At 38.7% G+C, this 23565-nt stretch overlaps 1 protein-coding gene across 2 annotated transcripts in view; it reads left to right on the top strand.

The window, feature by feature from the left end:
• The window catches only part of REV3L (REV3 like, DNA directed polymerase zeta catalytic subunit), a 126096-nt gene that overhangs the window by 23884 nt on the left and 78647 nt on the right, over window positions 1–23565 (top strand). The gene's annotated exons all lie outside the window — the stretch shown is intronic.

The raw sequence follows: 23565 nt of genomic DNA, 5'->3' as shown, positions 1-23565 counted from the left end.
AGGGATTTTGAACTGCCTGTTAAAGGAAAGTGGTAGCTGCGTCTTCTCCTAAAGCTAGACATGGATCTTTCTAGAATGACTGCTTTTGTCATCTGAGCTACTGGATGACCAGGTTAACTTCTAGGTCTGCGATATCCTGGAAAGCAGATAAATTGTTCAAATCTTTCCCCATAACTTAGAAAAAAAAAGTACATTAAGTATCAATCCACTGCATCAATATGATTCAGTGGTGTATCACCACAGCGTTGCATCTGGGTGGGAAGTACTGGTTCTAGTTCAGTCTCAGCAATGTGGAGTACTAACCATAGGCTTGTGAAGTAGAAAGATTTGAGTTCCAGTTCCCCATTAGGCTCCTTGCGTTATCTCAGAGCTTACTGGCTTGTGCTGATCTGAGCTGTATGTAAAAAGCTGACCCCAAGTATTGGGGATTTATATAAAAATCTGTGGGTAGGATTGTGCTTTCTGTATCCTGGAGCTCATGAGAGAGCTCACTAGCTTTGCAGCACCACTCTAATGGTGTTACCATGTAGTAACAGCTATGCAAACTGTCATGGCAGGAGCAGCTGATAGGTTGTAAATGTATGCACTAGTTCAACCAGCTGTAACTTGTGCATGTGCTCATGCTTCCAGGGATGACAGGCAAAACATCATGCCTGTACTTTCAAAGCATTTGAGCAATCAGTTGTAATGTCTTCACTTGGTGTCACTGTCACCATGGGCACTGTCACAGTGGAATCAGAATTTGAAGCTAAATGTAACTTTTCTATGGAATGTGTCTTTGGGCAATCAGGGTGTCTGTCTGCCATTATCTTACTATGGGGGAGGGAGGTTAGTGTTATAGAGCAGGGAAGCCTTTCTTGTCTTCCAAAAGCAGCTGTAAAATTCACAATTTGAGTAAACTTTAGCTCGACAAACCAATTTTTGAGATGGGCTTGTCCTTATTAATGTATCTGACAAATAATTCAGCATGCACAGGATTGGATTCTTCTGACTGCTTGCAACCTAAGAGAAGATGCCAGTATCGGGAGTACTATCACACCGTGTAGCTCAGGGCATAAAAGGCAAGCGGCTTCTACCTGCTGTCTGTTCTTTCTGGTTATGAGAGAGAATCCTATGATGAGTGCATATCTTACTTTTAGTAACTAATTCAGTTCTTAGCTTATAAAATAGATGTGATGTGGATAGAATTTACTTGCCCCTTGATTCTGTCTCCCTTTCAGATAAGCAGGGTTTTTTTACGTATAGTAGCATTTTGGCCAGGTGCAAAGCCAGAAATGTTTGGGTTGAATCATTGGGCTTCATTATCTATCCATTATTGCTAAATATTTCTGATGCTTATTGCATTTTGGCAGATGCCATTTCCTTGTTTCCTTTGTGTGAAGAAACCCTTCTACAAAAGGATGTGAAAGACACGACATACCTTTGCAGGCAGTGTTTGATCTGGTTAGATCTACAGAAAAATCAGGCAAGTGTGTCAGCCTAATAAAGCCAGTATTTTAGTAAACAGAGATGCAGTTTGGCATACCCAGTCTATTTTTATTCAAACTTCTTTTTAGTATATAAAAAAGTAACAGTGTAAAAAGCAGCATTAGGAGAGCACAGCATCAGGCCAGACCTGGTTTGATTCTGTACTGTGTAAAATAGAAATAGAAAGCCTCTGCTGTTCTTTTCTAAAGCAAGTGTATATTTGTTCTTGTTAGTGTTGAGTACTTCAGTAAGTGTACAAATGCAAAATACAGCATCGCAATATTCTTTGAAACAGTTATCTTTATATCTAGACAGATTTATTTATTTTTGTCAATACAAGGATTTCACTGGTATTGCACTGATTTATGGCACTGAGAGACCTTCCTGGCGCTATCATTGCCCTTGCCTGTTTCTGAGAGTGTGAGAGGTCCTTCCAAAATACCAGTCAGTATTGTTTTGGAAACATGTTTCCAAATACTTAGGCCCATCTACTGAAAGAAGCTCACCCCTTGCTGTCAGAGATTTCTTACTCAGTCATACTTTATACAACCCTTGTTGATGAAACACAAGTCAGAATGAATCATTGGAGAAATCTCAAGGGGAATGGAAAGATAACTGTGGTCATACAAGGAGCAGCTGACATAGTCATATTTACTCCAATACCCACACCAATCACAGGAGGACTGAGCCTCTTCTAGACAACTGGCTTCATTTGTTGTCTCTGAAGTTAGATGTCCTTCATTGAATATTCACTGAATTCAGTAGTATTCATTTATGTCCTTCACAGAGTACACACTCTAGCTTGATTGAGTATTGTCCTTGTTGAAACTCAGTTCTTAAAGGGGAGAAACTAATAAAGGAAGAAACTATTTGCCAGATCACTGCTTTCTGGCCAGTCCAGCTATCAACAATTTGCCTATTGTTCGCCTTCTGTCAGCAGTCTTCATCTGTCAGTTTGAGGGTTCAGACGACTCGCAGAAACTCCTAAGCTACAAAGCTATGCAGCTATGCCAGATCTTCCTTTCTGAGGGGCAAAAGAGAGGTCTAAAAAATGGGCTTAGTTGAGAAGACTTTATACTCTTTAGTGGCAAACTATCAAGCACCCTTCATTGTATTCCTCAAAGCTTCGTAGCATAGAATCACTATGATTTGCTTGGCAACATGAGTTGCATTTGATATTTCTGTTCAAACATTGCTGTGGCTTTGATTCTTTAAGCAGAGTGTGTTCCTTAGAAGACTTTAAGGAGGTGATGACCATTCCTCTGCTTAAGGAAGGCAGTGAGACATATAATTTAATTTTAAATGTCACAAATATCACAAATAAGTGATTCTCTTTGTGCTTATGAAAACATAATTTTGGAGGTTTTCTTCCCCTCAACTTCAAAGAAAAATGATAGCATGACAAAAAGCTGTGCTCAGTTTCTGTTTCGTGTTATATATTGGTGTAAAGTTCTAGCTTGGATGGTAATAGGAAGAAACCAGACTTAGTATCATCTGGTAACCACAACACAGAGGTGAAAAGTAAGGCAACTTTAGAACATGGTGGAAAGTATTGGAAGTTTGTTAGAAAATGCATCTGGTAGTGACAACCTGAAATTTCACCCAGCTCTTCCAAATCTTTAGGCATGTAACATGCCTTGAAAATGTAGTTCTAAATTTACATGGCAGGGAATCACTGTCCCATCTTCTATTGCTATTCTGCTTTCTGGCTGTTTCTAGATGTAGCTGACGGTGCCCCTGAAACACTGGAGAGGTGTTGTCTGTACAACCACTGTCTCAAAGTAGGATGATTTACCTGTTGGAGTCCATCTGTCCCTATTCCTCTTTTGACTTAGAAGCAGCATAATGCTTAACTCATTAGACTGGATGAACCTCACGCCTAAAAGAAAAGGTAGGCCTCTGGACCAAGAAAAAAGATCCATCCGACTCATACTAGGTATGTATAACATGCAACTTGGTAGAGATGATTGTGCAGTTCCTACTATTTTTTTATGATTCTTTCTCAATGCTTATCTTCTTCCTCCTTTTAACTCGTAGGTCAAACTCCAGTGGTAGGAGTCCTTAGGCTTGTTTCACTGTTAGGTTCACATAAACAGTACCGTTCTGTTGACAATTAGACACATAAAAATAAATGTACTCTTTTTTTTCCCTGGGGGACAACATTACAGAAACATCTCTATGGAGTGAACAGTAGCACAAAGTATGTGATACAAAGTTTTGAATTCAAGTACACACAGTGAAATGAGCCAAGGTAGGGAATTGCAAATGAGGAGCCTCACGCATGTAGACAGGATGCATTGGGCCTGAAAAGTGCAGCCAGGTAACCAGACAGATCACGTCGTTTATACATGGTGTAATAACTACATGAAGAGTAATTTTATCAGTATATTGTCTTGTGTCTACTTATTTTTGCAATGATTCTACTTTTGCTGAAATAATTGACTTGGGACTAGGAAAGTTTTAAAAATTACTTTGACTGTATTAGCTCCATTTGAAGTTAGACAATTCTTTACTAGATGTGTTTCCATTCGAAAAAGGGAAGTTATATTCATGCATGTTTATCGTGTACACTGGGGGCTTGTCTGCACAATTTCTTTATAAGCAATGAGCTGTAAATTAGACTGTTAAGGATTCTCTTTTTTTAACTAGAATAAAGAGACTTTAGAAAATAGCATGTTTTGTAATACATATCCCTAGAGCTATATATCTTCCAGTTGAGTGCAGATGTTAATTATTAGTTGGTTAACCTCAAAATTTCTCTGGAGCAAAAATGTAAGCCTGGTCACATGGCAGGCCACGATGCTGATTTCTATCATCAGTACTTCTTAAAAGTTTTCTTAACAATAGTCTTACTCTTTTCTGAATGTTTTAGTAAATTGGCATTCTTTGCATGCCTAGCTACAGATTGTGGTGGGTGTGTCTTGAATCCTCTATTGGGGGTATTACAATTAGATTGCTTTTGTTTCACTTTTTTAAAGTGATGTGATAAATCATATTTCTGACATGGTAACTAAAAAGTGTGCTGTACTGTCCTGATTTCAGCTGGGATAGAGTTAATTTTCTTTCTAGTATCTGGTATAGTGTTATGTTTTGGATTCAGTATGAGAAGAATGTTGATAACACACTGATGTTTTCAGTGGTTGCTAAGTAGTGTTTAGACTAAGTCAAGGATTTTTCAGCTTCTCATGCCCAGCTAGCAAGAAGGCTGGGGGGCCACAAGAAGTTGGGAGGGGACACAGCCAGGACAAACTGGCCAAAGGGTGTTCCATACCATGTGATGTCAGGCCCAGCATGTAAACTGGGGGGAGTTGGCCGGGACAGGTGGATCGCTGATCAGGAACTAACTGGGCATCAGTCAGTGAGTGGTGAGCAATTGCATTGTGCATCGCTTGTTTTGTATATTCCAATCCTTTTATTATTGTCATTTTATTATTGTTATTATTATCATTGTTAGTTTCTTCCTTTCTGTCCTATTAAACTGTTCTTATCCTAACCCAGGAGTTTTACTTTTTTTTTTTTTCTGATTCTCTCCCCCATCCCACTGGGTAAGGGGGAAGTGGGTGAGCGGCTGCGTGGTGCTTAGTTGCTGGCTGGGGTTAAACCACAACACGTACTATATCTGCGGAAGCGTTGCTTCATTTGTGCAGATATGTTTGAATGTTCAATGCTGAGCCAATTTCTTGTGCCTTGATTTCTTTGAGAACTTTCATGCACGTTTGTTTTCATTCTGTAGATCTTTATAAAGGACATTCCCCAAGCTGGCATTGGTTCACTTTGCGGGGCAGGAAGTTTCTTGCTGTATGATACTTTGTCATGTTTGTGTTCTCTTTAATTCTCAGTTTGGGAGTCATGGCTCTTTTCTGACCAGTAGGTGTTCAGTAAATCTGTCTTAAAGTGGTGCACTTGAAACTGTACTAGTTTCGTTCATTTCTGGTGTATTGTGATCCCATAGCCTTAAAGTGTGAACATATGATTTCACATTGGTTATTTATTCTGCCCATTTATGTTGTCCAATAAATAGCTGCAAAGTATATAAAGCTTTATTGGTACACTTCTTGATTATGAACAAGCCCCCTTTTTAAAAAAAAAAAAAGGCAGAAATCAGAATTTCCCCATTCAAGGGCCACTGTCCTAATTCTGATCCAGTTATATTAACATTGGTATAATTGTTCTGCTTTTAGAAACACTTAATTTGCTTTACACTCTGGATTAATTAGTTCTTTTTCTCCACATGAAACTCAAGTCATCTTATGTTGTTGAGAAGTGATAAGAATAATAGGATTTGTGTCTTGAAAATGTAGAACGAATCCCTTTCTGTTTTTATTAGTCTTTGGAAGTTACTTGCTTTGTCAATCTAGTTTGCCAAAACTATTGTAAAATACTGTCTGGCCAGCTTGCTTTAAAAGTAAGGAACATCTAGAGATGATTATTGTTTTTAAAACTGCTTACAATACTTCTAAGAGTTTTCTGTCAATAGCTAATGAAAGGCTGGCCTCAAAAATGCCTTTGCTCAAATATTTTATAGTAGTTAGCCGGCATTCTAGTATTTCCTTGTATTTGCAGAAAATACTGCTTTTTATCTCTCTTTAGTAAAATATTGGAGGGGGCACAACGTAAAAGCTATATGGGTGTACATACTGTCCAACTGTTCCTTCCCACTTTTAAGAATGTGGCGGTACAGGATTGTTTTCCTTTGCTTTCAAAGTAGCTAGCGTTTAGGTTATAGTTTTGAATGCTGCTTACACTGTCTACTAGCTGACATTGATACTGTATGAAGCAAGAACTGCACACAGCTGCCCTGTGCAGCTTTGCCTCGGTGTGTGCTGGCACAGTAAGTTGTGCAGTTATGGTGAACTTGGGGAACTGATACATGTTGAAAAGGTAATCTTTTTTGCAGGATGAATTTTTAGCCAGATCAGTGTTCCAGCTCAGTTCCTAGTGCAGATGTCCCAAGTCTTGTACAGTCTCAAAAGAAAAATGGAGAACGGGAGCAAGAGCAGATGACTTAGCTTAGTTTTCACCTGATTTTGGTTTTATTGTACAGCTGAATTGCTTTTTCTAAAGAATGATCTTTCTATGTCATGTCTTTTCTCTGTATGAACACCTGGAGGATATTTTTGTATTTAAATCCTTGGAGCGCAAAGTTGGTTTGGGGGTTGGGTTTTTTTTGTTTTTTTTTTTCCTTTCCTTATGTTGTATTTTGCTTTTTTTCCTTTCCCTTTCCTAGAGGAATAAAAGGGCAAAAATTAAAAACTGAGGAGCATATGTAGCAGGTGTAATACTTTGGGGTTGTGTATCTGTGTGTTATTTCACTTCTTCCTATGTGGTGTTAGTGTTAAAAGTAGGTGGGGGCAAGGAGGTAGTATCTCGAACGTTGAGGTGTTTTCCATTCAATTCACCGTAATCTGAAAACTTAAAGATCTAAATGGACAGTTTGCTACATGCTAGGTTCAAATAATGCTTTAATAAATCTCTGAAAAAAATACTTTAAAATGTAATAACTTAAAACATACTTATATTTCAGCAATAAGTCATAGGTCATATTTAAATAAATTTGACATTTTAATTTGGAAAAAAACCACCAGTAAGCAGGTACTTTACCTCTAACTCAAATGAATCTATATGCTTTTATAATGTAGCTTCTGATGTGCTGGTATGAGAAGGAAGTCTTTAGCAATTCAGCTGTAGTACTTGCAACCAACTGCATTCACTGTTTCACCTTTTGATATGCTTGCTGAAGCTGATGTGTGCAGATGCTGAATATGCAGTATTGTCACAAAACTGTTTTTAGATTAAAGTTCATAAGGAATCTAGTACATTATTCATTCCAGCCACAAGGTGACTCGTGCTGTTACGTTGCTCTTATAGGGCTGGAATTGTATGAGAAAGTATAGATTCACAATAAAGGACAGCATACATCAATAGCTGAACCAAATGTGGTTTGTAGTGTACCAGCTTTGCTCTGTTTGGCCTGGCCTGATCTTGACTGAGAAGATTAAATAGTGTGATAGATGTCAGTTGTGCTGAGGTTAAACTTAATGTCGGTCAATTTGTGTTTGGTAGATAGTTGTTCTCAGAAGTGACATGTAAGAGCTGATGTCATTGTTACACTAGCAAAGCTTATGTGTCCTGATACCATACATGGTTGCTTAGTTCTGTATGTCCTGGTAATATGTTGCTGTTTCCTGTAGGAATTTTACGAACTTACCAGCAACCCTGAACTTCAATAAATTGATGCGTTCAGCTTATACACATCTAGCTTTTACCTATCTCAAACGCTTCCATTATTCAATGTCTTTATTGTTAATTGTCTTGCTTCTTTACACTGTTTGTAAAAACATAGTAAATCATCAGAGGCCTAGCCTGAAATATCAGCAACACCTAGGCAACAAAGGAGAAATACAGGCTTATGGACCCTTGGAAATACCAACAGAAATTTTGATAATAAAGACTTTTGGTCTTTCTGTGTCCTAAGGAAGGAGCAAATTATTTTAGTTCTTATCTAGCTCAGCAAGGTCTGTCAAGTGGCATCTACTGGCCAATTCAAATTGTTTTTTCACCTTCATAGAATCATAGAATGGTTTGGGTTGGAAGGGATCTTTAAAGGTCGTCTAGTCCAACCCCCCTTCAATGAGCAGGGACATCTTCAGCCTTCAGAGTTACCAAATTTTAACTAGTTCCCCTCCCATCCTGTCTTTTCCTCATGTTCTGTAGGAGTTCTGCAGTCCTTGTTTATTAATGTTGCATATAAATTCTAAAGAACACCAGGGTTGCAGTCACTAAAAAGTGTGAAGGTATGCCAGAAATCTTTTTCCCTGTGTGAAAGCATTAGGATGATTTTCAATAATGTGATCAAATGCAATTTTTTCACATTCTCTCTAGCAATTAGCACATGGTGCTTAGTGACTTTTTATCCAATTACTCAGCTGGTAGGCATAATCTTATTTATCATCCACAGTCAAAAACTTAACCCAAATAAAACATCCACTTTGAGAGGGGTTTTTTTTCTTGTAATATTGATGTATTTATAATTTTCTGTGAAGTTATGTGCAAGTCAGAGCTGAGGTAATGATATTATCTTGTACATGAACTGAGATTCCAAAATGAAGATACTAGATTTTAAATTTTTTGAACTTTTGTGGGGTCTCAACCTGAAAGTATTAGGGTTTAAGTTTTTATAACAGTACAGTGCTCAATGATTTAATTTAGCATAGAAGTACTTAGCAGTTTTCTAAATCGTTTTTACCTGTCTCAGTGTAAAAAAAGGCTCCCTCTGCCTTTTTTAATGTATGACTTAGCATCACAATAAAAATTCCAAGACAAAGGTGGGAATGCTATCTGTTTTCTAGAATGACATTCATTTGCCTTGATGATGAATCTTTCTGTATGTGTGGGTGCCTGCTTTATTGGCATAAACTTCTAACTACTGTGACAAATGATATGCATTATCCAAGTAACTCATTCAGCATGTAGTTCTGACTGACTTGCAGATTCCAGGTCTTTCCTGTGTATGAGGTGAAGCTAAGGTTCAGTGCAAGAATCACTATCAGTTGCACAATTAAACTTTGATTTAATACATATACCTGAGGAGCCAAAGGCTTAACTAGTAGCACTTAGTTCTGGTACTTACTAAGATTTCTGTCAATAGATTGGGTGTTTGAGTTGCAAGTTGAATTCAGGTTGTTATCGGTGGTTATCATCTGCCGGAGTGCTCTGTCTGTTTTTCCTGTCATTCTCAGACTCCAGCTTCCTGTTTTCTCCCTGCATTTCTTTATCTCTCCATTAATCTTCTCGGTCTCCATCTCCGTGTGTGGTTTGGGTTTTGGGGTTGGTGATTTTTTTGTTTGATTGGTTGGTGGGGTTTGTTTGGGGTTTTTTTTGTTTGTTTTTTGTTGTTGTTGTTGTTGGGGGTTTTGAGTTTGGTTGGGGTTTTGGGGTTTTTTTCATTTTTCTTTCTATGGTTGCTGGATACCAGCAGTAGGGCTGCTGAGAACGTAGGGAGGGGGAGTCTTTGTATTTGATTGCAGTTATTCTGCTCTTGCTGCACACTTTATTAATGCTCTTAGACAAAACCACAGAAGAAATCCCCATTATTGCTCAGATTTTATTATTATTTTTAAAGGAAAACTTGCAGTGTGTAATGTATCATTTAGTCACAAAGTATTAACTTGTCTTTTCTTCTGGTTGGTCCTACAGTTATTCAGGCTTTTTCCTGTTAATTTTTCTCTGAACAAGGTGCTACATTAAAGAAAAATTAAATACCTGAACAGTTTCCATATAGAGCACTACTTAAAAGTACCATGATCATCCACATGGTTGTTATTGTAAATATGTGCATACACAGTCCATTAAATTGTCAATGATAATGGCGATAATAAAGAATCTTTCAGTAGGTGTAGGATGCATCTGTGCTATTAAGATTTGAGGATAGTTCCTAGCAAGCTGCCTGTGTAGCGAGTACATTCCAGAGTGACCTTTCAAGAACATGAACAATGCTGATTATACCCAAAGCATATATACTCTTATCTTCTCTGCCTCTCTGATTTCAGTCTGCTGCAGGCCATTCAAAACACAGGATGAAGGGAGCTTCTAAAGTGTAGTATCCTGACTCTTAAAAGAACAGGAAATCTCTTAAAGCATTAACAGAAAATTACATTTTAGAAAAAGCTGTGAACTGGTAGTGAAAATTAAAGATCCTTTTTGGCAACGCATCAGTGCTGGAAGGAGGTTGTCACATTTCTGTCACTTTTGATAATGTTCTAGTCTTGATCTTAAAATTTTAAGGTCAAATGTGAGGAATACATTTTTGGGAAGGCTGGTTAAAAAGTGTTAAAACGTACTGCCTGTGTACCACTGCTATCACTGGTTTGGGAAAATGGGTAAGTGGGGGTAGAGAGGATTCAGATCTGAACAGAGCAAGGGAGGGACTGGTATTAAGTAGTCTCTGAGCATTTGTTGGATTAGCTTAAAATGTGAAGCTAGATTGCTAGCTCTTTATTCTCCCCTTGTTCTTTTTAATTATATGTGAGGGAGAGCTTTTGTTTTCAGTGCAGAAAGGTAGTCAATAATTAAGAGTTGTGCTGTGCACAGAATTTCAACAATTTAAAATCTAATAGCCAGTGAGATGACCTTGTAAAATAGGAGTATCTGGACTGGGTGATATTACATCAATGACAGATACTTCTGACTAACACCTAAAAACATTTCTTAAAGAATGCAGACATTGCTATAAATACCTTGTCTTGGCAAGTGATGCATCCAGTCTCCACAGTCTTTACAGCCACTCTGAAGGTTATTGAGTAACTACAAGACAACCACATGAAATGATCTGTACAAGGCAAGCAGTCTTTGGATACATGCTTTCTGTGAAGTGCTTGTTGTGGTTTAAGCCCAGCTGCCAACAAAGCACCATGAGGCCACTCGCTCACCCCTCCTCCCTGGCCACGGTGGGATAAGGAGGAGAAGATACAAAGAAAAAGCTCGTGGGTCGGAGCAAAGACAGGGAAGGATCACTCACTACTTATGGTCACAGGCAAAACCCAGACTCAACTTGGGGAAAAACAAAATCAATTTAATTTACTACTAATCTAATCAAAACAAGGGTAACAAGAAGTAAAACCAAACCTTAGAACACCTTACCCCCACTCCTCCCTCCTTCCTGGCTCAACTCCACTCCCGGTTCTCTCTCCCTCCTCCCCCCAGCAGTGCAGGGGGACGGGGAATGGGGGTTGGGGTCAGTTCATCACACGCTGTCTCTGCCACTCCTTCCTCCTCGGGCAGGACTCCTCAAACTCTTCCCCTGCTCTAGTGCGGGGTCCCTCCCACGGGAGACAGTCCTTCACAAACTTCTCCAATGTGAGTCCTTTCCGTGGGCGGCAGTCCTCCACGAACTTCTCTGGCATGGGTCCTTTCCGCGGACCAATCTTCAGGCACAGACTGCTCCAGTGCAGGCTTTCCCACGGAGCGGCGGCCATCTTGGGGGGCATCCATCCCCCTGCTCTGGCGTGGGCTTCTCTCTCCCCGGGCTGCAGGTGGGCATCTGCTCCCCGCTCCCCTCCGTGGGCTGGGGGGGGACAGCCTGCCGCCTCACCGCGGGCTGCGGGGGCATCCCCTCCTCCCCCGTTCCTTCTCCCCTCCTTCTGCACTGACCTTGCTGTCTGCACAGGGGTTTCTCACATTCCAATCTCCTTCCCCACTGCAGGTTCCCCTTCTGAAATCTAATCTCCTTCCCCACTGCAGGTTTCCCCGCTTAAATCTGTTCTCCCAGAGGCACTACCACCGTCGCTGATGGGCTCGGCCTGGGCCAGAGATGGGTCCGGCTTGGAGCCAGGGAAGCTTCGAGCAGCTTCTTACAGGAGCCACCCCTGCAGCCCCCTCCCCTGCTACCAAAACCCCACCACACAAACCCAAAACAGTGCTCAAATGTTTAATTTTTTTTTTTGCTGTAGCACTGAGACAGAAAAAGATCTTGCAGTTCTAATTATGTGAAGAACTAGAACAGTGTGTATGTTATCAATTAATGACTGTAACAAGCCTAAGATAAGAGTGCTACAAAGACTGGGCATTCTTTGGAGAAAGAAAGGCTAGAGCAGGCAAAAAGCCATGAAACCCTTCAAGTGCTGCCAAGAGACAGCAGACTTTACAGAAGATGAAAAGAGGGGGATGGATGCCTAATTCAAGATGAGGAAGTGAAGTAGCATGTCACAAAAGAAACCGAAATAGGAAGATACTTAATAGTACTGCAAAATGTGCAGAATAAAATAGTAACAGCAGCTGTATTACTGAAAGAGCATTCATTTACATATTTTGTAATATATAAAAGAACAGAAGAAGGCATAAAAAGATCACATTTGAAGAGTGACAGGTGCTGTGCCTGCATTTAACATCTATTGACTTTAGTGGATGCTAAGGTCTTTGTTTACCTGGAGTGGGGGGAAAAAAAACCCCTGCTTTTTGGTAACCACAGCTGAGGGTGTGACAGAGATCTGAGGACTATATTCGCAGCAGAAAACAAAAAGCTAAAATACAGATTCTTTTGAAATACCGTAGATAAACCTGTGTGAAAAGAATAAGTCTAAAAAGAGCTAGTTTCATTTACTTTTAGTTTCAAGAACTTTTTTTCTTCTATAAGACTATTACCCTCCCAGGTCTTTTGACAAGCAAGCAGACTACCTAGTATTTTGCCAAGCAAAATAAAAATAGAGAAATGACATTACTGTAGCATGATTTCCATATACCATGCTATTATACTGTAAAGGGGAGAACATCATTCGTCAGAATAAAAAAAAAAATACTGAAAAATACTGTAATATGAATTTGATTTTTTTAATGCTGCTATTGTTTCTACTGCTTAAAACAGTTATTTTTGCACTTGCACAGTACCTTTCAAGAGTTAATCCTGAATAGCTATTGAAGATAAGAATAATAATTATTGAACAACTGTTAAACTGGAGCAAAGAGGTTAAAAGTTATCTGAGGGAAAAGGGGGCATTAAGATTTTTTTGTGTGTGTGTTCATGTGTGATACAAATTATAGAATTGCTCAGGATTTACAATTCTGTTAGATGAATCAGGATTCAGACCACTAGCTTTCAGGAATACAGCTTCCGTAAATCATCTGTGGACCTGCTCCCTCTGTAACAGCTCTGTAGAATTGAATTTGACTGGGGATTGGTTTGTAGCAAACCAAAGGCTGCTATATCAGCTAAAAATCATTTCCCTTGTGTAGCTGGTTGAAGGGTCCTATCATGAGAATCCTTAGGAAAAACTTCAAATAAGGATTTGAGGTATGTACAGTCTCAATTTATAGCATCATTTTAAAAAGCTTCAGTGGATTAGAACATTTTATCACCCTATCTGCTTGCTGTAGCTTCTTTTTCCCCCACTTGGAAATGTGTTGAATATTCTGCACCTTCATACGTAGCCTTTCTTGGAAGACTCATGAACAGGCATATCTTTCACTAATATGTTTTTAAATAGGTTTGTTGTAAAGGATAATACTTTCTCCCACATTGTTTAATTATTATATTAATATAACGAATGGACAATGTTTATACCACTACATTATTTAATGTAAGTTATGCTAATATGACTAATTTATGGAAAGTTTGTGGTTAAATATGTTAATGTTGCATTGAAAGGTTTATTACTTTGGGGATTGGGGCTGTATGTTGTTCTTTACTAAGTTAATATGGGTAGGCTGAAACTTCTACTCTGAGTAAAGGTTTTAAAGCAGAGACTTGCAGCTGTAACACCCTCTGAAATCTTCTGGTGAAGTTAGGTCACAAGATAGCAGGTGTAAGTCTACTAACACTAACACTTGCTTTACTTTGTTACCTTTTCCACACCTTCTGAAATAATTTGTAGGCTCTAGAGGCTGACATCCAGGGGATGGTTTTTGTTAACTGGTGTGTGCTGGGTTAGACATGGCTAACAGCCAAATTCCCACCCAGCTGCCTGCTTCTGCCACCACCACCACTGTGTCCCCCCCTCCCTGCCCCGTAAGGCAGAGGGATAAAATGGGAAAAACAGAAACAGTAAAACAATAGGTTGAGATAACAACAGGGGAATTGCTTACCAATTATGGTTTCGGGCAAAACAGACTCTACTTGGAGAAAATGAACTAATTTATTGCCAATTAAAATTGATTCAGGTAGTGAGAAACAAACTCAAACATTAAAACAGCACGCCTTTCCTCCTCCCTCTCCCAGGCTCAGCTTCATTCCTTCACTCCAGAGTCCCAAAACCACATACCCTACCCCAGCCCTGCAAGCTTACATGGAGGATGGCAGGGGGGTTGCAGTCAGTACATAGTGGTATCTCTCTGCCACTCCTTCGTCCTCACATCTTTGCTCTGCTCTGGTGTGGGCTCTCCACGGGCTGCAGTTCCTTCAGGAATATCCTTGTGCTCCACTGTGGGAGGTCCTCCACAGGCTGCAGGGGATATCTGCTCTGCCATGGAGCTGTTCCTCCTCCTCTTTTCTCTGACTTTGGTGTTCCCTTTCTTAAACAAGTTTTCCCAGAGGTGCCCCCAGCTTGGCTGAGGACCTCAGCTGCGCTCTGTGGTGGGTCTGTTGGAGCTGGCTGTGTACCGCACAGGGCAGCCCCTGGCCTCTTCCCTCAGTGGCCAACCCTGCAGTCCCCCACATGCCAACAGCTTGCCATGTAAACCCTGAACACAGAGTTAGTAAGATACTAAGAACACAGGTTATTTTCTGGATCGTGAAGTTCTGTTCCCTGCTATTACTGTCACATGCCATATAGCCCTTTCAAAAGCTTATAGAGAAATTTAAAAGGTGTCTAAAGTAAGGAAGTACTCCCTAAGTTGCTGCTTGTCCAAAAATAGTAAGCTTAGAACATACAAAAGATGTTAAGAACTTCTTTAATGAAATAAAAGGGTATGTGTGATAAGGAGTATCAAGTGTCATAAATTTACTTACGGGTATCCTAGAACAGGGCTTGTTTTTGTGGAGTATGTCCTCTAGCTTTCCTCAGCTAGAGGAACAGGCTACCATGACACCTACCTGTGAGTGGGAGATCCTAATGCAAATATAAAAGAAGAGAAAAATTCCAAGAAATATTCATAGAATTAGTTAGCACTGTTTGAAGAAGAGGGGAAGAGACAACGAGCATAATGTGGTGTCATTTACTTGTTAATGTAAACTAACCTGACTCATAAGAGTGTGTATACTCTACAGTGTATCATTTTTCTGGGATTACACAAACTTGCTGGTGTTCAGGAATTTATAAATAGTCAACATTTCTGAAAAGTGTCTATGAAAGATAATGCTGATGAAAAACACTGTTAACCTTATCACAATTAATGTCAGGGGGTTTTGCCTACAGTTTAGAGTAACAAATAGTCTCTGGCAATAATTTTTTTTTTTTCTTTTTTTCCAACTACCTATCTAGTTGCCAGAAAAATACCTGTTGAACAAAAATGTTTCGACTGGTTTTGTCTGATACAGGAAGAAGAGAGGAATTGTGACTGGACCAATGCACACTCATTACAGTACTTAATAGACAGATGAGCCTCATACAGAGGTGAAAGTTCAAGTTCAGTTACCAACCAGCAGAACTATTTCTCCTTTCAATATATATGCACCAATTCCTATTTACATGTGGCTTGTGTTGCTTTCATCAAGAAAGACTAATAACATAGCTAAGGGAACTTGTGTAGCAGTAACAGTCTGTAATGAAAGCTAGTTGAAGGAAATGGAAACCAAAGGCTGTGTGACTACTCTGTTCCCCCTTTTTACTACTGACTTATTTTTTCACCTTTTACAGGGTGTGGTAAAATACACACTATTAATTTTTCTGGGACTACTAAATACACTCTTTACTATTCAGTTATGCTTTGGTCAGTGTAGTCTAATACAGTCTGCCTCTGGCATTCATGTTGTTGCTATTCTTACCAGAATAGCAGCTTGGCCTATGTTGCCGGCCTGTGCATGCCAAGAGCCTGGTATGATAGCTAGAATCTGTAGCTGGGGCCAGCTACATTTTCCTCATTCATGTGTTTTAGTTCATTTTAGCTGGCATCCTCATTCTAGAAATATTACTGATATTGTCCAGCTGCTTACATGAGTAATCTGTCAATAGAGGAAGCAAGAGTAACATTTTGTAGATGGCTCATTTTGCAGATGGGCGTTTAATAAGCAAATACTTAACCTTGTCTTGTGTGTGCTTCTTTCAATTAAGAAAAGAAAATACTGTTGCCTTTTCTTGTAACTCACAAGTCATCAAGCTTGTGAAGAATAGTTGGTACATAGCTCAACCTTGATGTCTGAGGTGCTTAACTTACTTGGTCTCCATTATTTCAGGAGACTTGTACTTTTAAATTATCTTCTGCATCTCTGGACTTTCCTGGTTATAGTATGACTGCGTAACAGTAAATTTAATGAGTTATATTTTTCCTACAATCTCCACTATGGATTCAGTTATTTTTGTTTGGTGATAACTGTAGGTAATAGCTGTTTCTTTCAAAAAAGGTCCTAATCAATTCAAGGCAGGAGGAGGTAGTTTTATGGAGATCACCAGAATATCTTCACTGAATTGACATATTAAATATCCTGTCTCAGTTTTTATGCTTTTCTTGGGGTTTGCTTGCTATTTATGTGAAAAGGAATAACAGAGCCTCTCTTGCATATTGGAATAAAAAAATGCAAGTTAAAAATTCTCAGTAAGACAGAGATAGTAGCCTTGCTTTTGGCGCTTGCAGTTGATATTTTCCATCAACAGTAATGCCCAGTGTAAACTCTAGCCTGAGAGGCCTTGAAGGTTACTTCTTTTCAAGATACCTCACAGTTCAAAGTACTTTGGTTTTGTGTGATTTTTGCATGGCTTTCTAGACTGGAGAAGACAAGACTTGGTGAACCAGGTGGTCTGTTATGCTTAATGTTTCAAATGATTAAGACAACATGTACTTGATATAAAAAGCTGTCTGTGAGCAAATTAATTGAATGGATATCAGTTGGAGATGTGACAACTAGCGTATGTACTTAGGCACTCAGTAAAAATCAGTTTTTCAAATGTAATTTTGTTTGATGTTACATATGCTATTATCTTTGAACCTCTGAGCAGTACATCTGTTCCAGGGTTCTCAGACCTCTTGACCTTGGGACCTTACACATTTGCTAGAGAACTTGAGAGGAATTTGTCTTTTGGAAGATAGTAGATTCAAGGAGGCTTGTAGACTTGCTCAAATCTAGAAACTGCCGAGTCATCCAGGATTCTGAGGAGAGGATCTTTGTGCTGCTTTCAAAAGCACAAGAATGCTACTATGCTTCTGGGTTTGGAGGGGAGTACCCTGTCCACAAAACCAATGACACATTGCATTTTCTTCCAATTTGTGAGATCTCCTTATCTGCTTTTAGGCGCCTACTGCAGTGATGTGATGCTTATTCCAAATTTTGATCTTTGTTTTTGAATATAGAGAGAAACTTTACTTATACTAATTTTTTACCTTTTTTTCTCTTTTAGTGGTATATTTAGGCATCTTACCTGTTTTGATTCATTTTTTTTAAATGTAATTCAACTTCACATCTGAATATTCTGCTTTTCTCTCACCTTTGTTTCCCCCCATAGTTCAAGTGGAAGAACAAATTTGTTGACTTACTTTTCTTGCTGCACTGAGCCATCCCATAGATGGAAGACTGAGGTCATAGATTTTTCATATGGTCGGGTTGTTTCAATTTTGCTGATGCAAAAGTGTTAAAGAAAGCTGGGTACAATTTCAGGCTTTAGTAGTGTGAGATAAAAAAGGATGCGGGGGGCCTGCTATTTGAAGAATAGTATGTTAAGTAGTGTGATTCTAGGCCTACAAATTGCTCATGAAAGTTTGCTTTCCTTCTTGAAAGCTTGCTGAGTCAGACATGGCAATATCCTGAATAGGACACTGCTGCTGGTTTGAACATTTTGTCCTATGTCTTCCTAGCCATTGCATACTCCTGGAACCCATATTTTTTTTTTGTCTCAGAGTATTCCTTTTGTATATTTATCCCTTTAACAGATCTTTCAGATACAAAAGTATGGTTACATCAATTTCACAATGAGAAAGTGCATCATCTATGGTAAGTAACTTGCCCAAGGCCACGCATGAATTCTTCTTAGATGGGAATTGGACTCTTACCTCTTTGATTCTAGGCTAGGTATTCAATATGCACCTGGTTATAGAGAGATTTCTAATTTTAAATTACAGATGGAAAACCCAGCCCTTCTCCCTCTCTAAGGATCTCTACATCAAGGATGAGGAAAAATCTATTTGTAATGAGTCACAGGCCCTCATTTTCCTAGTGGATAAGCTTTCTTTTATTTTTTCTTTTCATGAGAGTAGAGATATTACATGTTACAAGGAGCAGTTACTGACCAAAGAATTTTAAATAACCAAACACTACCTTTAGATTCAAACAAATTTAATTTAAAAATATTTTTTTCTGTCCCATTTACAAATCTTACTGAAATAAGTGTTTTCTCACATGCCACGGAAAAACTGAAAGCCTTGACACAAATATCTAATATTATAGACGAAATATGGTCTTTGGGCACTGTTCTTGATTTTGTTTTGAGGATATCTTGCTGCTGCAAGACCTTATTTTGTTATTCTTGTTTCTCCAGTATCCAGTATTTAAGACTACAATGTGTGTAGTCCTCCCTTTCTTCTCACCCCTTGCAAAAAAGCTTACTTGATTCAGGACTCTGGGAAAAGGTTGAAAGTTTCACTTAATCGCTGAAGAAGTTACACTAATGTGATATACTACTAAAGAACTGTTTGACATTGAAAGATTAAACTGTTGGGTTTTTTTGAATGACATAGCAAACATTTTAAGAGGGAAAGACCTTCCCAAGTTTCGCTAGGGAAGGGACTTGTCTTCATCAAAGTATTACACAGACTGATACAAGTAAGGTATGTGATTTGTTTGCTTTCTGTGAGAGGTAAAGAATGGTGACTTTTCATAGGCTGTATTAGCACTATAAAGTAATTGAGTCCTATCCATTTTCAGTAGCTCAGTTCTGAGTGATATTCAATGTTCAGTGTCGTGACAAGCCCACTCCAGTGAGCAACATAGCTTAAATTTAAAGCAGCATCTAAACTGTGCAGAAGATGGTCATGTTGCACCTGCCTAGCAGGGTAGAACTCCAGTTACAACTTGATGTTGCTCTCTGAAGCCTATTCCTGGAGAAGGGGTAAGTGAGATTGCCTATGGTATGGTAAATTTTATTGTGGGGAAAAAAATTAGTTTGAAATTGAGTTCTAAAATTTATCCCATTTACAAATTTTCATTTTTAGAATTGTTTTTCTAACAGGATTGTTACTTTCCCCCACTCTCTGTAGTCGTCATTGTTCACTGTTTTTCAAAATTTTTTAAATCTACATGGTTCAACAGTTATTTGAAAATACTTATTATTGTTTAAAGATGGTAGTGTCATGACTTCACTTTACTATTGCTGTTAAAGGAAGGAAATCCCTTATGACTGTCTAACCTTTTCTACATCCTGCAGTGACATGCTTGATGTGTTCATGTGCATTCTTCTGCTAATACTGTCCATGTTTAATTAGTCCTGCCACTTTACAAAACTGCACTTAAAGTACTTTTAATAGATGGCAAGTGTATAAAAAGCCCTTTGTCTTCCATCTTCTGCATTCTTTTTTTAATGTCCAGCCAGAATTTTTCCTAAAATAATGGGATTTTACCATATATTTAAATGCTGCTGCATTCTCCTTTTTACTCCCACCCTATTGTATTTTACAATGGTCTGGGAGAAATGGATCATAGTTCAGCAATTAAAATAACAGTTTTAGGGAGAGCTTCAACAAAACTGGTTGTTCATTTACATGGGAGTGGATCTGTATAGTTGTTCCCCACGGCTCTGTTTAGCTTCTTATAATGGGATAGCTTATTCTGTGGCAAAAATACCACATCAAAATACGTTTGCATGTAGACCAGCATTGAACTGTTTTCTGAAGTCATATTTATCTAGATTTAGTTTTTGTTTTCTAAATACGAAATGAGGTGATGTCTATTCAGAATGTTTCCAGTATTAACTTCAGCTTGTGAGGGTTCTATAGTCAGTTCCTAAACTAAGAATTACAGAACAGGAGCTAAATGGCTTTGAGTGTAATTTATAAAAAGTTAGTAAAAACTGTATCACAACTGTAGGATGTGCTCTCATTCATTATTAGAAATCTCAGATGCAGGGATTTTGTATTTTAGAATCATCCTATCTAATGCATAAACAATACTGAGGCTGAAACGCCCCTGAGCCGTGGAGTCAGCCTCTTATTCTTACTGTAGAAATCTTGCATTCCTGTCTGTGGTGGTAGAAATTCAGGTCTGTAGAGCTTTGCCTGTAGCCTTGTGATTAGGTCAGTCTAATGTGGAAATATTGGGTTTGGCTATTGGTAGGTAGAGCAGATCCTAAAACCTAGTGTGGGGTTTCTTTGGGGTGCCTTGACCTCAGTATTGATAGTCATGTATGTATGGAATTACATCCAGAACAGATGGACTTCTGTTGTCTTCTCCTCGAATATATACACAGATTTCCATATGCTTAGGTGCTCCTTGTCTAACTTGTTTGCAGAATTTATTCCTGAACTGGACAATACAGTAAGGTCCCTTATGAATAATTTTCACATTTTTCTTTTGTACAGAAATTTGTCCAATTTGATCTCAGCGGAAGGAAATTTTTAGAAGTTAAAAAAAAAATCAATTTTTTCAAATGGTGAAAAAGCACTTCTCTGAGGACACTTGAATAATAATTCTCAGGTTCTCTAGCTTGTTGTACAGTGAAATTGGGTGTTCATATGCTTGGGGGGGGGGGCTGGACCAGATGACCTCCAGAGGTCCCTTCCAACCTCAACCATTCTGTGATTCTGTATAGATTGCATCTCGGTTTTATCCATACTAGATCATCCTGTATGGCTTAGCATTCTGGTGGTCAGAAGATGTCTTGAGTAGTTGTTGAGCAACTTTGCATTCCTTTATCATACTGGTTCCAGTTCTCTTCTAATTATATTGAAGTTTTCTGTCTTAAGAGTTGCTGCAGATTTTTCTTCTAATATTTTAAATGATACAGTAGCTCAAGGATTATGCTTGGTATTTGTTCCTAATAGTAATGTATATGGCAACCATCTTCAAAAAAATAGCAGGCTGGCTTTCTTAATCTCTCTCATACGGGTTTCAAGTATGCAAAATGCTATATTTGGTTTTAATACTTCAGTAACGTTTATGCCACTTGCTTTTGTAAGTATGGGTTTCTGTACTGTCTGAAAATGTTGCGTTTATATTATTTTTGGCGTATTGATTCATTATTATTCTGGCTATTCATCTATATTGGCATTTAGTTTGCAGTTTCTTCTTTTCAGAGAAAATGGCCAGTTTGCTAGTTGACTATCTCATAATATCTCAAGGTTTTGTGTATTGCTGCTTTTCTATGTTATAGCAGCACTTTTTGTGTTCCTTCATTCACCACTTCATTCAGTGCCTGAAAAAGACTCGTGAATAAGCCTCAGCTTTACTTCTAGATTTCTGTATGTTTACTCAGCAGCCCACTTGTCATATACTGGGATGCTCAATCTGTGACCTGCAGATAATTCAACCAGTGCAGACCCCATTCTTTAAGAGAGCATGGGCCAGAGAAATTGTTGGTGCAGCAGCCTCCTCCTGGCTGATAACCCGTGATCACCACCAGTCCTAGCATTTATGTACACATTATGTTCATTTTGTTAATAGAGAACATCATACGTATGGCTTGTGTACAGAATGGTTGTGATGCACGTGTGCAGTAAGTCCGTGATGAGGCCACAGCATGAAACATTTTAGTGGCCTGTCCCATCTGAAAACTCGGGGAATCAGTTCCAGGCATCCAGTTTTGCATTGGGAAATTCTGAGGAGAGCAATCATATAAACTGTATGGCTTTTCTGCAGAATCTGCTGTCGAGCACCAGTTCCGTTGATTCTACAGATATAAAGAAACTGATGAATAGATGTAAAAATAACATCCGTTGGTCACTGTAAGTGGTCACTGTAGCAGTCACTGCTGTTCTAGTGGTACAAATTTGCTTCTGTCTGTATCTCTGAAAAGAAACAGAAATATAAGATTGATGCATTTAAAGCATAAAACTTCTTAACCTTATCCCAAGCCAAGTTTTTAATTTACGTTAATTGAAGAGTCTGTGTGACCTGAGATCCTCAGTGGGTAGATCTGTTTTCTCCTTGTGACTCTATTGGAAAGAATGCACTAGAATTTTTAATGGCTTAGTGCAAACCATGGTTGCTATTACTGGAGTCTGGGCTTCAGACTCAACACCATGACATTTGGTGCAAAACGATGCTTTTACTTAAACAATGGAAGCAAATGACTCTGTTCTTAATGCTACCAGGGTAAGACTTGTGGTAATGTGGATTGTAAATAAAAATAGCAATATAACCAAATATCATGGTAAATGAGTCAATGCTAACAAGGATCAAAGTGAGTAGCTGTATAAACCTATGTAACTTGACAGCTGCTGGCCTAGTAGAAGTCTTAGATCAGCAGTGGCTTGTTTGCTTTCTTGGCAGAATCAACAATGAAAAGCAGCTCAGTGTGTATATCTTATAAGATTTCCCTGAGTTAGGTGGTAACTACTATTAATTTTCTGTTAATTATATCAGCGGAGGGAGGGGGAATCCTTTATTTCAAAATCAGTCTTAAGTACAACCATGAGTAAACACTCAGATTTGTTGGTGACTCCGGTACAGAAAATAAATGGTCTGCTACCACTTCACAGATCGATACTCTCTCAGTTCACATGCTACTAATAAATGACTTCTCCCACGTTAGGGGGCAGAGGTTTTCCTGCCATATAAAGCTGTTGCTGTCCTTTATTTTGCCATTAAAAGAAACCCTCTAGTTCATAGTTTCTCTTTCTTTAGTTTTCCCTTTTTCTTAGTGTATTATTATTTGAAATACATAATACATAAATAAGAAATTTCTTCTCCTGAAATAGTTTAAAAGCATGGGCAGAATTCATCGTAGATGATGACCTCAACATTTGAATGTGTATATATGTTGTATTTAAACACTGCTGAAGAGAAAGACTTGATGGGGGTGACTTACAGGAAGAATAAAAGTTGCCGTGGAAGTTGGACTTGTACTACCATCCTTTAAGCAACTTCTTTCACTTCTAAACATTATGTGAAGGTCTGATAAATATTTGAAGAAAAATTGATACATCTGACCCCCAGTAAAAAAAATGCTATGCTGTTTTTGGTATTTGGAGGCATGCATTTCACAGGTGTAAAAACTTGCAGGCAGTCCGGATTCTGAAGCTCTGTTCTTCCTGCACTTTAATGGACTTACAGCTGTCTTCACTGGATGGCCAATGGTGCACTAATGTGGGTATGAATGTTCAGGCAAGGTCCACCTGCTGAGAAATAATCTTGGTTTGAAAGAATGGACTTTTGGAAGTTTTTTTCATTGGTCTTGTGGACCAGTGAGGTTGTGCTGCTTCTTTACCTGTAATATTTATCTCCTAGTTGATGAAAGCACTGCCTTTGGATACTGTTTTGCTATCTTCATGCAGGGAGTTAATCCAAACAAAATGCAAGATGATGTATTT

Source organism: Aquila chrysaetos, chromosome 2 (genome assembly GCF_900496995.4).
Source record: "Aquila chrysaetos chrysaetos chromosome 2, bAquChr1.4, whole genome shotgun sequence".
NCBI classification, from domain to species: Eukaryota; Metazoa; Chordata; class Aves; order Accipitriformes; family Accipitridae; genus Aquila; species Aquila chrysaetos.
Note: the sequence above shows the minus strand (reverse complement) of the source record. Positions and strands in the feature narration are given on the sequence as shown.